We start from the raw sequence: 18590 nt of genomic DNA, 5'->3' as shown, positions 1-18590 counted from the left end.
GTAAATTGAACCAATGTTGTCTGACTGCTAGAGTTGGAATCTTGATACTAATTTTTCCTAATGATTGTAAGCTGTTTGCAGTCACCTGGCTGGCCTTTGAGGACTGACAAATCACAGCCAGAAGCTCTTTGATTTTTGGGAAGGCCCCAGATCATTTTGCAGCTGGAGTGGGCAGCACCACTCAGGCTACCGTTGATACACTAGGACCATCACAAGTTCTTCTGCTGAGCATCCAGCATGACGTTTGACCACAAAAAGGGGCAGACAAATAGAAGAGGCAATATAGTAAGTAGTGGGCTCAGGGATGAGAACAAAGGACTAATCCTAGCGTTGACACTGGCTCCCACTGTGGCCCTGGTCAAATCACATAGGCCAAAATTTCCATACTTGAGTGCCTATAGTTATGTACCTAAATCATTGACTTTAATAGGGTATTAGAGCAGTGGAAGCTACTCCAGCCATTGATCTTTTCCCATTTTGCATACTGAGGAGGGACAGTGCTTCCTTCTGTCCCCCCTTGCAAGGATTCCCAGCACCCATGAGTTACTCATGTGGGTATTGAACATAAAATTTTCCCCATGCAAAAATACATTTTGTTTTCAAACAATCCAAGGACTTAGTTGACACGGAGAATTTTTTTAGAAAAAGGGCAAAATAGCTTGACATTTCAAAAGAAATCACTGTTTAATTTTCTTTATAGTTCAAACATTATTTTAAAGGAGTTGAACTCAGATGTTCCTGAGGTTTAACAATGACTTGTATACATAGCTCCCAGAATGGAACCTGTGCAAACAAAAAATAAACAATAATAGTGTCTTTTAAATTCACTGTATTTTTAAAGACACACAGAGGAGAATCAGCCAGGCTGATTCATTGTATTTTCCTGTGCTGATGAAGGAATTAGAGACAATAACAGAGCTTGACAAAACCAGCTAAAGCCACCAAACCAACTGGAGGGTTAAATCTATCAATCAGCAGTAAATATGAAATATAGGGGTGGGATCAGGGCGATGCCCTGGGAGAAGCCCAGAGAACTCCTCTTCCCAAATGTCAGAAGAGGGAAGGTGCTGGGATTTTTATCCGAATGCCCTCCTGAGTCCTGTTTAGAGATTCAGGTTCTTTAACATTATAGCTGTCCCAAGTTTGCATAGTGCAATGCTTGAATTTACATGAAGAGAAAGTAGAGAGTAAGTAGTAAAGTTCTTCCAATTTTAAACTAGATGTATATTAAATTAAATCTGTGCAAATTAATCAGATGCATAAAGAGTATTTAAGACAACAGCTCAGCCCCTCTCACCCACCCTCTCCATCACCATAGTCAACTTTCTCTGGATGTGTTTTTATGGATAAACTGAACTGATCTGACTGGCTGAATCAAACAATAAGTTGTTCTAAACGAATCACGATGCTTCAGGTCAATAACTGTTTGGGAAACATCTGTTACTTTACTGCTTCAACATTCAGCTGAGAAAATTATTAGATATATATTCTGATAATTTGAACAGAAACAAAGTCATCGTAACAGAACATTGAGAGAGGATCAAAGCCTTAGGTTTTGAAAATAAATATCACACGTCAACATTTTTTCCATAAATGCTTCGGCAGCGGGACCATTATCCTAAGATAACATTCTCCAGCAGAGAGATGATCTCTTAATTAGAGCAATATGTAAACTACTTTAGGATGCTTGATATAAATCCTGCAAACTGATTCATTGATACTTTTACTAAGATGAATTTTGATATCATGGGATGAAATCCTGGCCCCACTGCCACACCCCTCCCTTGCTGGGCTAATGTCCTGCCCCTGGCCAGGCACTCTGGAGGTTTGAGCTACTCCCTGTGGATCACCCCACTCAAGGAGCATTCGTTCTAGGAAGCAAGCCGGCTAGACAGGAAAACATCAGACGCTGCTGCTCCCAATGCTACACTCAGTTTTTCAGAAATTAGTCGACTTTATGGCCAGAAGAGACCATTAGAGCATCTAATCTGACCCCCTGCATATCACAGGCCTCCTGTATGCAGGCCCGCCCAGAGGGGGGGGGCAAATGGGGCAATTTGCCCCAGGCCCAGCAGGGGCCCCCACGAGAGTTTTTCGGGGCCCCTGGAGCAGGGTCCTTCACTCGCTCCGGGGGCCCCGGAAAACTCTCATGGGACCCGGGCCCCCAGAGCTTCTTTGCTCCCGGTCTTTGCCTGCCAGGGGTCCTTCCTCTCTGGGACAGAAGGACACCCCCCCCCCCCGCCACCGAATTACCGCCGAAGCGGAACCTGCCGCCGGAGTGCAGCCGGGTCTTCGGCGGTAATTCGGCGGCGGGGGGGGGGGTGTCCTTCCGTTCCGGGACCCGCCACTGAAGTGCCCCAAAGGCCCGTGGTGGGGGCTGCACTTCGGGGGCGGGTCCCGCTTCGGCGGTAATTCGGCGGTGGGGGGCCCCCGCTGTGGGTCTTTGGGGCACTTTGGCAGCGGGTCCCGGAACGGAAGGACTCTCCGCCGCTAACTTACCGCCAAAGCGGGGGCCCCCCGCCACCGAAGAGCCTGGACCCCCGGAATCCTCTGGGCGGCCCTCGATTTAACAGGGGTTTGTTTCAACTTATTGCCCCGATTAAAATCTATGGCTAAAAGGCAGCCACTGTTGTTAGTACTTGTACCTGTGTTTGGTGCCACCTCTTTTCCCTTTGGCCTTGTAGTTGACCAAGGGCAAAGCTGAACATCTCCTCAGATACCAGGGAGTGTTTATGTCCATTCCTGCGAGCTACACCGGGGTTTGATGTTGCTGCTTTCAATCCTCTGGCTCTGCCGGGATAAGGAACAATTCAGGCTGTCACTGAACTGAAGGAGGAAGATCAGTTTTTGACAGGGAGAGGGACGCCTCCTCTTAAAGGTGTTTGGCTGGCTGGCAGTCCTGATCCCCAGATCTCGCCCGTGGGGCTCCAGCAGTTTGGGGACCGGATCTCTCCCTTGGCCCCACCTGCTGCCTCCAGGCGCTCCTCCCCAGGGGCCCCAGCAGTGCAGCACAGCTGAGCAGCATCTGCCTGCTCACTCCAATGGCTGCCGGCCCCTCCTCATGGCAGGGCAGGGTGGGGCTGGGCCTCCATGCGCTGCCCCCACCCCGAGCCCCTGCAGCCAATGGGACACTGCGGGGGTGATGCCCGGGGGCAGCAGAACGTTGAGGCCCCCAGCCCACCCCACCTTGGAGACCCAGGTAAGCGCCACACCCCTGACTCCCTCCCAGAGCTTGCACCGCCACCCCCTCCCCACATACCCCCTCCTCCCTGCAAACTCCCTCCCAGAGCCTGCAGCCCGGTCCACACACACCTGCCCCCAACTCCCTCCCACAGCCAGCACCCTCTCCCTCCACACACACCCTCCTGCCCACCCTAATCTCCCTCCCAGAGCCTGCACCCCCACCCCTCCTCCTGTTCCTCCTACCCCCTGCCCCAGCCCAGAGCCTGCACCCAGCACCCAAACTCCCAGAGCCGTACAAGGAATTTTTGTGCCCGAGGCAAGGGCCAGCTCCAGGCTCTTTGGCTGCGGGTCCTTGATCCCTGTCGGAGGGAAGGACCTGCCACTGAATTGCCACCGCCGCTTCATTCATCCTTCGGTGGCAATTCAGCAGTGGGTCCCTGAGTCCCTCTCGGAGAGAAGGACCCACTGACGAACTGCCGCCGAAGAAGTGGCAGCGGAAGCGCCTCTGATCGTGGTAGAGCTGCGCCCCTCCACTTTCTGCATCCGAGGCAAGTGCCTCACTCGCCTCGCCCATGTTACGGTGCTGCAAACTCCATCCCAGAGCCTGCACCCCAGAACCCCACCCCCACCCAAACTCCCTTCCAGAGACCAGCCTCTCACCCCTTCTGCACCCAAACTCCCAGAGGCTGCACCCTCCTGCACCCCAATCCCCAGCCCCAGCCCAGGACCTGCACCCTAGACCTCCTCCTCACCCAAACTCCTACCCAGAGCCTTAGGTAGGTGGGGGGTGGAGTTTTGGGGGGCTGGTTCTGGGCGGTATGAGTGACATTATTGGCCCACTGGGAGGATTGGAGGACTGGCCCTGGCCCTAAGGTAAATTGAGGTTGAGACCCTGCTTTAAGGGATTGGAGCAATGCTGGAGAGACTGACGGGCAGGGAGCTGGGGAGCTGTGTGTGCTCCAAGGAGAGTTGTTGTGCTCTGGTGACACAGAGCGGGGGTGGGGAGTTTGTAAGCTGTGGTGTTTGTATAGAGATAAAGTTTACTAACCCCCAGGTTAAAAACTGTTCCTGCTCTGGGCTATACAGGATGTTCTCTGTTGAGAGTATAGCTCAGTGGGTGAATGTTTCCTGTAGGGTAATGGGTTCCTAGTTCCACTCCAAATGAGTCCCTTAAAGAAACTTTTTCAAATGAAAATCGATTTCCACACCCATCTCCAGTATGTTCAGGAGTTCGCTGAAGTTGAGGGGGGCTTGAAATGAATTTAAACACTATTTTCCTATGCAAATGAATAAAGACCTAGCAGAGCTGCCCAGCAGCTGAAATCAGTTCCAGTCCTCAGCGTCTCTAAGAGGGACACTCGGTAGCTGAGGCATGTGGGACACCTCTGGGATGATGACAGGAGAAAAAATGCTGGATTCAATGAAAGCTGAGACCATAGGAGGAGAAGGTGAATGGCAACACCACACATAGTCATAACACTCAGACACGGGGCTTCACTGTCACTACCCCTGTGTTTTCCATCATTTATATCCAGGGGTGAAAGTAACTTACAGGACTTACCGGTACTGCCGGAGTCCCGAGGGGGCGTGGCCTCATCCAGAAGGGGCGTGGCCTCATCTGGAAGGGGCGTGGCCTCTCAAGATTTAAAGGCCCTGGAGTACCAGCTGTGGCTGGGAGACCAAGGGCCTTTACATGAACCAGGGCCTCCCAGCTGCAGAGGTAGCCCTTTAAATTCTGGCCCCAGCCCAGCCACCAGAGCCATGGCCGGGATTCAAAGGGCTCTGGGCTGACCGCAGCCGCAGCAGCCCAGAGCCCTTTAAATCTGGCCCCAGCCTGGCCGCCGGAGCCGCGGGTGGGGGGTTTAAAGGGCTCTGGGCTGCCAGCTGTGGCGGGAGCCTAGAGCCCTTTCAATCCCCACAGCAAAAGCCGGTGCGTATTGGCTCTTGCCGCTATGCCGTACCAGCTTGTACCAGCTTACTTTCACCTCTGTTTCTATCCTAAGGAACACACCCTCCCCCTCCCCCACGCACTGTCACACACAACCTTCTCCCCATGAGCCCCATCCAACCCACCCCCACACACGCCACGGGACACAGCCTCTCGGTGACTCACCCCGATGGGGGCTTGTCTCTGCATCTCCCCAACAGGGGAGCACGGAGCCGAAAGGGCCACAGGAGACTAGTGGAGCTAGGCAGGGATAGAAAAGACTTCCCCTCCCTTTCCTTCCCCTCCCTGAGTCCCGTTAATCTCACCCATCAGATGCTCCAGCACCAGGTGGGCTCAAAGCACCAACCTTCCCCTGAGCAACGGAAGGGGGAACCAGCTCTTTCACATGGAAGGAGGCTCCACCTCTGCTGCTGCCATTCTGCAGCCTTTCATATGGATTTGTATTAGCTAATGCAACCCCCCCACTCCTCTAATCCAGCCATGAAACATGGAGACAAGCTCCTGAAAGCAGGGCCCAGTGGTGCAATGGGTTAGTGCCCAGTACTTACAGAGCAGTGCTGAGTGGAGTGATGCTGAGGTTGTGAGTTCAAACCTCACCTGCAGCCCTAGTTTCCTTTAAGCAAATGGCTTCTGCCAATCAGTTTGCTCTGCAGAAAATACAATTCCTGCTCAGAAGACACTGAGGTCCCCTTGCTTTACAGAGAGCAGGGCAGATTCCACAGATCTACCAGGCTCTGCCCTCCACCAGCTGCCTGTGTCAGGAGGGGTCAGGCAGAACCCAGAGCACTGCCCCTGACTCCCCCTCAGTCTTTGCTCCCCAAACCACCTGTGTGCTCACCCTCTTCGCTGTGAGACTCAAACCCTGCCTGGCTTGCTGTATGCTGGTGTGGTTTTCATCTGTCACGTTGATGTGCATGTGGGTCCTGTGTGATTTTGGTGGATGTCTTGCATAGTTCTGTGTGCATGGATGTGTGTATGATTTTTGCATTAATATTGTTTTTTGCTTTGTATTCTTTTGATATGTGGGTTTTGTGTTTCCTGTTGTGGGCTTTTGCTGTATTTTTGGTGTGGATTTGTTCTTTCTATATTTTGTGAGGTTTTCCTTTTTGTGTATATGGCTCTGTGTGCTGTGTGGGTTTGGTTTTTGTTATGTCTGTGTGGGCCTGTGCAGTGTGTGATTTTCTCATTCTCTGTGTGCGTGTTTGTCTCTCTGTTTGTATCTTCATGTGTAAATTCACTGGAACTTTTCAAAATCTGCACAGCTTTGCCAATTTTCACCAGGAATTTTTCTCCATTAACAAATTCTCACTTGTTCCCTACCCGTTGGTTGTTCCCTACCCGTTGGTGACCATTGCCCCAGGGGCCTGTCAGTCTCAGGGTCCTGATTTCCCATTGGCCCTTCCCCCTTCTATTGGGACTGGGAACTAGCCAACCAAACCCCACTAAGTTTTAGTAAAGGGCCAACAGTCCCTTACACAAGCCAGCCCTGTGAGAGTCTCCAATGTCCCGAGAGAACAGTACAAGCTGGTCCCATGGTGTAACGGGCAGCACTCAGGACTCTGAATCCTGCAATCTGAGTTCAAATCTCAGTGGGACCTTGTGTTAGCTGGTGGTAAAGATCTGGTGCTCAAAGTGCTTTCCTGTCTCCAGCTATACAAAAGTGGGTCATTTCCCTCCTGCTGGTTAACTCCTTTCCCCACCAGAGCCAGGTCTTTGGTGGGGGTTTAGAAGTGGCTCTAGTGGTTGGGATTCTCACTGCTTCACCTGATGCCCACAAGTCTGGTGCTTGTAGCCACACTTTTCCTCTTGCTCACATGGCACTTGAAGAAAGCAGTGCCAGGGCCAGGCTTGATAGGCAGGAGGGAGGCAGAGTCCCAGGCTGGAGCCCAGCACACCTCTCCTCCTCTGGGCACCTGGAGCAGAGGCGGCTGGTGCTGACAGCTCTGAGGGAAGGCTTATAAGCCACAGAGCGACTGAGGGCGGGGCTAGACGAGGACAGGACCATGCCTATGTGTGGCCAGCAGACAGGCAACAAGACTCCCGGCCAGCCTGCTCCCTGCCATGCCAAACCCCCACTGAAGGCCACCCGCAGACCACCATGCGGGGTGGCTGCTGATGCTCTGTGTCCAACATCAGTAGATGGTAGGAAAGCAGGGCCAGCCCCCCTGGTGGGGCCTCTTACTGTTCCCATACCCCATGCTCACTTTTGCAGTGGGGCAGGAGATGTTATCCCAAGAGGCTTTTCTCCAGCTGGTGAGAAGCAGAGAAACATCCAGGCTCCCAAGGCGCTATGTAGCAACCCCCCTCAAGCACAGGGACAGAGGAAACTGCTCCACACGCTAGCCGGGCAGCCGTCCATTTCCTTTGGGAATTCAGGAATAGCAAAGGCTAGACTGGAAGCACCTGGGGCTCATGCCCCAGCCTTTGTGACATCCAACCCCCAACTCCTTCCCGGGGCTCTAGCTGAAGGCAGAGCATTGGCCTGAGCGGCCAAGAAGAGGTTCCAGATTTGAAAGGAGCAGGACTTTCAGCACGAAGGTAAAACTGCATCAACACAACCACAAAGGGACTTGACCCCTCAAGTTCTTAATTCAAAGTCAGGCACCTTATCCGTTAAGCCATGCGGGCGCCTTCTTCATGCGCTTCTTTGGAAAAGGTGGACACTGTGTTTCTTGGGTCACCTATTGAGGGGGGGCGAGACTCTCTGGCACAAGAAGTCGAGTTCCCAGTGAGATGTGAGACTTAATTATACGGGGCCAGGTGCAGGGCTTTGACAGGGAGGCTCAGGCATGGGGGATTGGGGTGCAGCGGACGGACCGGCTGTCTAGCTGTGGAGAGTTAGTCGCACTGAGGCACAGGAGGGAGGAGGAGGAGGAATCCTGCTGACAGGCAGTGGCTGTGCAGAAAGAGGAGGAGTTCTGGGGACTTTCTTTTGCCTCTCTTTTGCCTGCCTGCTCACTCCTGTGGTGAACGGTGAAGATGCTCTTAACAAGCCCAGGTAGCTCAGGTGGTAAAGCATCAGGCTTTTAATCTGAGGGGCCAGGGTTCAAGCCCCTGTCTGCGTGCTCAGCTTTTAAGTTGCCTTGTGTTCCAGGAGCCAAATTCTGTTCACAGCCACATGCGGATTCCCAGAAGCTGTGGCCATTTCCTGGAAAGGCTCCTTTCCTTAGCAATCAGGAGAGAGGTCACATCCACAGGAGCAGGTGTAGAAAGCACAGTCTCTGGCTGCCAGGAAGCGGTGTGCCAACATAGTGTTCTCTACAACGGCGTTTAGATCGGGATAATTTACGTGGCTCAGCACCCCCAGTTCCAGCACCTCTGCCCAGGCAGCTCCCCCAGCCTGACACACACACACAGCCCCTGCATCCTCCTCAGCCCAGAGGTGAGCCCCCCAGCTGAGTGGGGAATCAGAACCCCCTGAAATTACCCTGGGACCAGCATGATCTGCCTCCGCCCTGCCCTGCTCTGCATGTATTCGGAGTGAGTCGGTTTCCCTGTCCTGCCATGTGTCTCTTCTCCTCCCCAGTTCCTTCCAAACCACCCCATTTCCCCTGCACCCCGGGCTGGGTCTCTGCCAACCCCCCTTCTCCCCTCCTGCCCCCAATATCTCCCTGCCCCTACAGGTCTATAGGGCGGGATCCCCCCCGTCTCCCCGCCGGTCCTGCCTCTGGGGGTCTATGGAGATGGGTCTCGCCCCCGCCCGCCCCTCTCCTGCCCCCCCATATCCCGCTGCCCCTATGGGTCTATGGGGCTGGGTCTCTCCCCTCATCCCCTTCCCCAATATCTCCCTGCCCCAGGCTGTGACGTGCTATGACGTGTGCTGGGGCTGTGCCGTGTGCTGGGGCCAGGGCCGGCTCCAGGGTTTTTGCCGCCCCAAGCGGCAGGAAAAAAAAAATCTGTGATCACAATCGGCGGCAGCTCCACTGCACCACTTTCTTCTTCAGCAGCAATTCAGTGGCAGGTCCTGCCCGCCAAGCGGGACCGAGGACCCGCTGCCGAATTGCTGCCAAAGACCTCGACATGCCGCCCCTTCCCCTGGGCTGCCCCAAGCACCTGCTTGCTGAGCTGGTGCCTGGAGCCGGCCCTGGCTGGGGCTGTGACGTGCTGGGACCTGCTCACTCCCCGAGGGCAACTCACTCACTTGAAACCAGCAGGACAGAAGGTGTCACGTGTCCATGGGCGGGGCTATGCAGATGAGCAGTGTCTGGCGGCAGTAGGGAGAGCAGCGAGATGAACCGAAGGAGCCCGGCGGAGAAAATTCTCTGCGTGTGGACAGAATCCCACCAGTTTTCTCTGTGTTGGGGGTGGGGGGCAGATTTCATGATATCATAGCCCCTGGGGGAGGGGTTTGAATCATAAGTCCAAAGTGGGAGAACAACTCCCCCCACTTGTGCTCAGTCTCCACTAGGGGGCTGGGCTGGGATCACTAGGGAGGGAAGCACAGGGAAAAACAGTTTCCCCTATGGAACCCAGGAGTCCTGGATCCCAGTTCACTCCACCCCCAGAGCCAGGGATAGAACCCAGGGGTCCTGGTGCCCAGCCCCCTCCCTGCTCTGACCACTCAACCCCACTCCCCTCCCAGGGTGGTGCAGGGGTCACTGCGTCTGTGTCTCAGCTCAGCTAAGGGCCTTGACTGATTTTCCCAAAGTGCTTCCTTCTGAATCCATCCGACGAAGTGGGGATTCACCCATGAAAGCTCATGCTCCAACACGGCTGTTATTCTATGAGGAGCCACAGGACTCTTTGCTGCTTTTACAGATCCGGCACATCTGCCCCCCCTGCCCAGTCACTGCCCAACCCCGTGTGGGGGCACCAGCACTGTGCCGGGTCGTGATGGGAAATTGTCCAAGCTGGCCCAGGAGAGACGTGTGTGTCCCTGCTGCCCCTGCTGGTGGGGCTGAGCCCTACTCTGTGTGTGTGTGCATCTGTGACACTGTTTGTATCAGTGTGTTGCTGGGCTAACCACTAGGAAATGGCTTTGCAGGATTTTGTATTCTGCAGCAAGTCACACACACACACATACATACACACACTCTGACGCACAAAGAGACTCACACAATCGCAAGAACACTCAGACACCACACACCCAGAGGGACATGCTAGCCCAACCCCCAAAGAGAGCAACAATCACCGCCCCAGCCACACTCACAATCACCCCCCCACACACACCATAATATTCACAATCGTGCTCAGAGATACAACTGCACGCAGTTCACTCCCACAGCTCCCAATACAAGGACCTCCTGCCCCACACAGCATGTGCCAAGGCCTGCGGAACTCACTGCCACTGGATGGCTACCAATGAGAATGATCCTCATGCAGGATCATGTGCTTGGACCCTTTGTCCCCTCTTGGGGTGCGCTGTGCAGCGTGGCTGGGGATTGTGCAATGGCCCAGCACCAGGCAACGCAGAACGGACACCACACGCCCTGCCCTGCCTCAACTGAGCTACTCTCCTGGTGCATTGGAGACCAGCACCCCACACCGTGGCACTCCTGCCCCACAGGGGGAGAGCTGCAGCCCCCGCCACATTCCGCAGAGGGGAGAAGGGTCAGGCCAGCCAGCCCTTGTAAGATGGGGAAATCTCCACTGGGGTCGACGGTATGGGGGCTGCGACATACAGAGAAATAGTTGTCGTGCCGGCAGAGGGCGGCAGAGCGCATACACACACACACAATTGCAAACATACACAGACACATGCATGAATCCTGACACACACACACACAATTGCTAATATACACAAACACCCGCACAAATCTAGCCAACACCAACACAAGCCTGAGAGCCAGGGGAGCAGAGCAGGCTGGGGCCAGGTAACTCCACTTCCCGCAGGAGGTAGCCAGCCCCCCATCCCCCACGGAGGCCTGGGACCAGCCCCCCCTCTGCTTGCCCCCACGGAGGCCTGGGGCTCCAGCCTGCTCTGCTCCCCTGGCTCTCAAGCTTGAGGGGAGGGGGAACCGCCCCACAGCACTCGCCGGCGGCGTGGCTGGGAGCCAGGGAAGTGGACCAGGCTGGGGCTGGGTCACTCCACTTACCATGCAGGGAGTGCAGGGAGGGGGGCGGGGCTGGGGCCATGGGGAAGAGCCGGGCAGCCCCCCTGCAGCAGCTCCCCACCCCAGCTCACCTCCACTCCGCCTTCTCCCCTGAGCTCGCCGGCACCGCTCCACTTCTCCCGCCTCCCAGGCTTGCGGTGCCAATCAGCTGTTTAGTGCCGCAAGCCTGGAAGGGGAGGAGAATTAGAGCGGGGGCGGCGTGCTCAGGGCAGAAGACGGAGCAGAGGTGAGCTGGGACAGGGAGTGGTTCCCCTGCACGCCCCCCCCCATTGCTTGCTGCAGGCAGCCCTCCCCCCAAACCTCCCAGCCCCCTGCCCCAGCTCACCTCCACTCCACTGCCTCCCCTGAGTGCGATTTTTGGTGCCCCCAACCACTTGGCACCCTGGACGGCCGACTAGTTCGCCTAGTGGTTGCACCGGCCCTGGCCACTGCCTATCATCAGGATTCCTCCTCGGTGAGACTAAATCTCCCCACCTAGACAGCCGGTCCATCCGCTGCACCCCAGCCCCCATGCCCGAGCCTCCCTGCCAAAGCCCTGCACCTGGCTCCAGACAATTAAGTCTCACGTGTCGCTGGGAACTCCACTTCTTGTGCCCAGAGAGTCTCGGCCCCCCTCAGTAGCTGACCTGAGAAACACAGTGTCTGCAAAAGCAGCAAAGAGTCCTGTGGCACCTTATAGACTAACAGACGTACTGGAGCATGAGCTTTCGTGGGGGAATCCCCACTTCGTCGGACGCATCAGTGTCTGCCTTTTCCAAAGAAGTACCTAGAGGGACTTTTACCATGTGGCCTAATGGATAAGGCGTCTGACTTTAGATTAGACAATTGAGGGTTTGAGTCCCTTCGTGGTTGTGCTTGTCCGGTTTTACCTTTGTGCTGAAAGTCCTGCTCCCTTCAGGGCCTGAACCTCTTCTTGGCTGCTCAGGCCAATGCTCTGGCTTCAGCTAGAGCCCCGGGAAGGAGTTGGGGGGTGGGCGTCACAAAGGCTGGGGCATGAGCCCCAGGTGCTTCCAGTCTCGCCTTTGCCATTCCTGACTTGCCAAAGAAAATGGGCGGCTGCCCGGGCTAGGGTGTAGAGCAGTTTCCCTCTTCCAAATGTGCATCTGTCCCTGTGCTTGAGGGGGGTTGCTACATAGCGCCTTGGGAGCCTGGGTGTTTCTCTGCTTCTCGCCAGCTGGGGAAAAGCCTCTTGGGGTAAAATCTCCTGCCCCACGGCAAAAGCGAGCACCTTGAGTGGGAACGGTAAGAGGCCCCACCAGGGGGGCTGGCCCTGCTTTCCTACCGTCTTCGATAATGGCCACAGAGCATCAGCAGCCGCCCCGCATGCTTGTCTGCGGGTGGCCTTCAGTGGGTGTTTGGCATGGCAGGGAGCAGCCTGGCTGGGTGCTTTTGTGCCTGTCTGAAGGCCACACCTAGGCATGGTCCTGCCCTCCTCTAGCCCTGACCTCAATTGTTCTGTGGCTTTTAAGCCTTCCCTTGGAGCCATCAGCACCAGCCGCCTCTGCTCTAGGTGCCCAGAGGAGGAGAGGTGCTGGGCTCTGTGACAAAGTGGGGGATTTTCTTAGGGTTTGCTGTGTTTTCCAGTGGTTTGCATGCACAGGGAGTGGGACTCAGTGTTCCCAGGTGTTACTGGTTTAACGAGGTGAGGGGAAAGGGAGTTTGTTGCTACAGAAGACCGGAGAGGGACTTGGGACCCCGGCTGATGGCCTGGAGGATGGAGACCCCAGCGACTGGTGACCTGGTGACCCGGAGACCCAGCTCAGGAGTCACAGGCGGTTCTGGCCAGTGGGAGGACAATGGGCTGCGGGAAGAGGACCCCGTGACCAACCTGTTCCAGCCAGAGGAGGGCGGAGAGGAGAGGAGGCCCAGGCAACCCTGTTTACCTGGAGAAAAGACAATGGACAGCGGTGGGGCTTGGGGCCGGAGATATCGGAGGCCTAGCTGGGAAGCGGGGGGCTTGGGGCTGGCGAGGGGAAGCAGGCAGAGCCCACCTGGCTGCAGGGGGACTGGGATGTGCTGTTATTGTGAGAGGCCAGGCCTGAGGCCCTGAGAGTTTCCTGTGCTGTGTTCAACTCTCAATAAACCCTCCTGTTTTACGCTGGCTGAGAGTCGCTCTGGGCTAGAGAACAGGGGGCATCAACCCCTTCGGGGGTGAGGAGGCCCAGGGGGTCCAGAGCGCGTGGACTCCCTGAGGGGCCCACGGCGAGAGACAGACGTGCTAAGGCTCAGAGAGGGGCAGCTCCAGGAGGTGGAGGGGCCTGACCCCGAGAGAGAGTGGACCCCCGAGAAGAGCTGTCGCACTGAAAGGGGCACCCCCCATGGACCGCACGGGGCCAAGAGTGGGCACGATCTGTGAGTCCGTGACAGGCAGTGACATCACAAAGGCCTTTTGCAGGGGCTCAGACTATTGGCCAAAGGTGGTGGGGAGGTGGTGACCTCACAGAGAGATGCTGACATCAGCCAGGCAGGACAGGGGCGAGGGGCCAGGGAAACCTCAGAGACCCTGCGGCTTTGCTTCAGCAAGTCTCCCTCTCCAGGTCTCTCTTTGAGGACTGGGGGAGTATTGGGGTTCACGTACCTGAGCGCCAGGAGGAACCTCTTTCGAGTTTTCTCCTTCCCTTTTAGTGATTTTACTTGAAAACAGCCGACCCTGTTTAGACGGTAAGAGCCTCCTCGAGGAAGGGGTGTCCTGGGGTGTCACAGTTCAGATGCCGGTGCTCCCCATTCAAGGAAGTTCCCGCCACCCTGATCTGTATTCGCAGGGTGGGAGAGCAGCATCCACAGCAGTGATTTGCTCCTGGCTGCTGGAGCAGAGCAGCAGGCTCAGCTGTCAGAACTTCCTGGAGCTATGAAAGGGGAGAGGCCCATGGCTCTGTAGCAGGACTGCAGGGCAGGCAAGTTCACAGAGGGTATTGTGGGATACTGGCAGAGGCCAGTTATGGTGATATAATGAACAGCAGTGTCTACACTGACACTCTGTCACTTTAAGTTTGCTGCAAAAAGCTCTACTGTTCTCATTGAAGTGGTTTTATTTTGCCACCAAAACAGGGCAGTTTTGTCGCCAAACGTGGCATTGCAGTGTGTACACCAGCCAAAAGCTGCTGACCGAGGAGCGTTGTGTGTTTTCACACACCAGAGCAATATAATTCTGCTGAAATAACTTTGTAGTGCAGATCTGGCCAAAGATTCACACACACACAGCTTGCAAGGAAAACCTCACCTGCTCCTCTGCTTTGTGGGGCCAGGTGGGGCCCAGGAGTCAGGTGTGAGCAGACACTGTACCTTAGTCACAGGCAGGCTCTATGGTTTAGCTGGTTAAAGTACCTGTTTTGTAAACAAGAGATCCTGGGTTCAACTCCCAGTGGTGCCTTGTTGAGATGTTTTGAGAGCACCTGGTATTGGCTACTGTCAGAAGACAAAATACAGAGCTAGATGGACCTTTGGTCTAGCCCAGTGTGGTTTTTCTTATGGTTTAAATTACACTCACAGGCACTGATAATAGAATTACTGAAAGTTTGGGATTTAAGAGCTGATAGGTCAGTGGGCCAAGCCCTCGTGGATGAACCCCTCCTCTGGGACAGAGGCAGGTTTGGGCTCTCGCACCAAATGCTCATTGTGGCTGCCAGAATCTGTGGGCAGCTCATTTAGTTTCCACCCAGGGTTGAGTCCCTGGTTCACACATCGAGGATAACAACCCTTTGTTTCTCCTGCCCCAATAACATGGAGACTGGGAATGCAACACCAGCCACAAGTGATCATTTCGGCAAGCAACCCAACCTATTTCCAACATACTGTAAATCCACATGCAGACTCATACACGAAACCTTGCAAGAAAATCTTCCTGAGGGGGTCTGAAGCACCTGCTGCTGGAGGGAAGGAGGGAGCTGTGGGTTGGGATTGAGGAGCAGCGTGAGGAGCGGGGGGCCTGTGGGTTGGGATTGAGGGGCACTGGGAATAGGAGGGGGCTGTGGGTTGGGACAGAGGAGAAGGGTGAAGAGGAGCAGGCTCTGGTTGGGAGTGAGGCTGGGGACTGGGTCCCAATACTAAAATTTAGGGGTTAGATCAATGTTAGGACAGGGTGGCAGTGGAGGGATGAGTGAGTCCCTAGACAACACAGTGAGTACGGTGCCTTCTTATTTTCCTCCTTTTCCACCCAGGCAGGCAGGTGAACTCTACAGAGGCACCTCTGGGCTTGCACTGACTAAGGACAACAGCTGTGAGTGGGGTGGGAGAGGGGATGGCTCATGTTAAAGGACTTTTGGTTGCTGGACTTATGAACCGTAGGGAGAAGGACACTGCCTAGCTTATTTGGGGGTGGGTCTTTCCCTCATGGTTTATGTTTATGTGTTGGGGCTGCTGACATGACTTCTGCTAACCCTGGGCTTACATTGCAGTGTAGACATACCCTGAGAGGGCATCTAGACTGTGATAAAATCCCTGTGGCCCGGCTGGCCTGGATGATCTGATTTGGGCTCCTGGGGCTCAGACTGGAGCCCAGGCTCGGAGACCCTCACCCCTCGTGGGGTCTTGGAGGCTGGGCTGAAGCCCAAGTGTCTACACTGTAATTTTATAACCCTGCAGCACAAGCCCCACAAGCCTGAATCAACTGACCCAGGGTTTGAGAATAGTGACTTGGGTGTGTTAATGGCAGTGTAGACATAATGCTAGGCTATGTCCACACTGCAATGAAACACCCAGGGCTGTCCCGTGCCAGTGCAGGCTCCCAGGCTAGGGCCATGGGGTGGTAAATTTGCACTGTAGACATCTCAGCTCAAGCTCAATATCAGGTTCTGGGAGCCCTCAAAGTTGGGAGGAGTTTAGCAAAGTGAAAAGGTAAAATGGCAGTGGAGTATTGCCTGGAGTCAATGGCATTTCTCCATTGGTCTGTCTGCTTTGGGACAGGGACAATAACATGTCCTGCTGCTTTCGTTATTTCAAAGGGCGGTTTAGGATTTTCATTCTCACACACGGTGCACGAAGCAGGACTCAATCCTGGGTGGAAACTAAATGAGCTGCCCACAGATTCTGGCAGCCACAATGAGCATTTGGTGTGAGATCCCAGACCTGCCCCTGTCCCAGAGGGAGGGGGGTCATCTGTGATGGGCTGGAACACTGACCTATCAGCTCTTAACTCCCAAACTTTCAGTAACTCTGTTATCAGTGCCTGTGAGTGTAATTTAAACCATAAAAACAGCCACCCTGGGCTGGACCAAAGGCCCACCTAATGCTGTATTTTGTCCTCTGACAGCAGCTAATATCAGGTACCCAAAGAGTTACTCAACAAGGCACCACTGGGAGTTGAACTCAGGATCTCTTGTTTAGAAGGTAGGTGCTTTAGCCAGCTAAGCCATGGTGCCTACCTAGAGCTAAGGCACAGTGATGCCCACAGCTGACTCCCTGACAGCTCCACCAGGGCCTGACATGCTTTGCATGTGTTTGGATTCTGCAAAGCAGAGAAGCAGGTGAGCTTTTCCTTGCAAGCTGTGTGTGTGTGTGTGTGTGTGTGTGTGTGTGTGTGTGAATCTTTGGCCATGTCTGCACTACAAAGTTATTTCAGCATCATTATATTGCTCAGGTGTGTGAAAAACACACAATGCTCACTCGGCTGGCAGCTTGTGGCTGGTACACACACTGCAATACCACGTCTGGCGACAAAACTGCCCTGTTTTGGTGACAAAATAAAAACACCTTGACGAGAGGTCTAGAGCTTTTTGCAGCAAACTTAAAAAGACAAATTGTCAGTGTAAATGCTGCTGGTCATTATATCACCATGACTGGCCTCCACCAGTATCCCACCATGCCTGCCGTGAACTCGCCTGCCCTGCATTCCTGCTACAGAGGCTGGGCCTCTCCCATTTCATTGCTCCAGAAAGTTCTGACAGTTGAGTCACCATCTGGAGGGAGGAATAGCTCAATGGTTTGTACATTGGCTTGCTAAACCTCAGGTTATGAGTTCAATCCTTGAGGGGGCCATTTAGGGATTGGGGCAAAAAACTGTCTGGGGAGTGGTCCTGCTTTGAGCAGGGGGTTGGACTAGATGATTTCTTGAGGTCCTTTCCAACTCTGATATTCTATGATTCTACACTGGGATTAGGTTGATATAACTGCATTGCCAGCCTAAGTAATGTAATTACACCAACCAAATTTTGTAGTGTAGACCTGTCCAAAGAATCACACACACACCTTGGGAGCAAAACTTCAGCTGCTCCTCTGCTTTACACAATCCAAACAGGAGCAACACTTGTCAGGTCCCAGTGGGGATTGGCAGAGAGTCAGGTGTGGGCAGACACGATGCTTTAAATAACAGCAGGTACCATGGCTTAGCTGGTTAAAGTGCCTGTTTTGTAAACAGAAGATCCTGGGTTCAACTCCCAGTGCTGCCTTGAGGAGTGGCTTTGGGAGACCTGGTATTGGCTACTGTGAGAAAACAAGATTCAGAGCTGGATAGACTCCTATGCTGCCCCTTCCTCCTGCTCACTGCTCTCCTCCCTCACTTGCCCTTACGGTCATTACAAAGTGGCAAGGCAGAGCCCTCCCATTTTTAAAAGTCCTGGGGTGGTGTTCCCCCCTGTTCAGGCCCCCCTGGGGCCCTGCACTTCACACAGCTCTCCCTGATTTCAGCTGTTAGTGAGGGAGCCTCACTGCTAGCGCAGACTGGGCAGTTTCTTGCATGAGAGACACTCTCCCAAAGCAGGACTAATGCTTAGAGCTGGTTATCAGTGATTTCAGATCTGTTGGTCTGCAGCAAGACTCTCCATTGAGTCTTAACCAGCTCTGTTATTACACAGGGAAGAACAAAAGGGTGAAATGGTGCCTGGAACCCTTAAGAAGAATCCACCCCACCAAGTACCAACACTTGTTGCTATCCGCTCTCAGCTCAGTTTTGGGGTCACTCCTTGCCTTTATCAACCTGGGGGGGGGCTCAGAAAATCATAGCAAGCATGTTCTCCAGTGGTGCAATTAGTTAGTGCACAGTACTTATAGAGCAGTGCTGAGGAGCTATGCTGAGGTTGTGAGTTCAAGCTGCACCTGGAGCACTGGTTTCCATTAACCAAGTGGCATCACCCCCTCATTTGGTCCTGTGGAATGTAGAATTCCAGCCCTGGGACACGGAGGAGAGGAGACAAACACGCTCCCTTCAATTATTACCTCCTCTCTAGAGCACAGGTCAGAATCTACAATCCTTTCCTCCCCACCCCAGCCCCTGTGCCAGGATCTCTCAAGCAGAGCCTGGAGTCCTGCCCCTGGCGTCTGTACTATTGACAAACTCTAAGTGACAGGGACAAAACACTCAAATCCCGCCTGGTGCGGGGAGCCAGGTTTGCTCTTCAAATTCTGTCGTTGGTACATTTCCAAGTCTGGGAATGTCCCACAACAGCATTGAATGGGAAGCTGCCTGCAGAACA

General features: G+C 54.4%; 1 non-coding gene across 1 annotated transcript; it reads left to right on the top strand.

Annotated features, from left to right (window-relative positions):
* Window positions 1–6657: 6657 nt before the first annotated feature.
* Window positions 6658–6729, top strand: TRNAQ-CUG. Its single transcript has one exon. It is a non-coding gene; the product is annotated as a tRNA-Gln (tRNA).
* Window positions 6730–18590: the final 11861 nt, after the last annotated feature.

The sequence above is a fragment of the Mauremys reevesii genome, linkage group 17, assembly GCF_016161935.1.
Source record: "Mauremys reevesii isolate NIE-2019 linkage group 17, ASM1616193v1, whole genome shotgun sequence".
Taxonomy (NCBI): Eukaryota; Metazoa; Chordata; order Testudines; family Geoemydidae; genus Mauremys; species Mauremys reevesii.
Note: the sequence above shows the minus strand (reverse complement) of the source record. Positions and strands in the feature narration are given on the sequence as shown.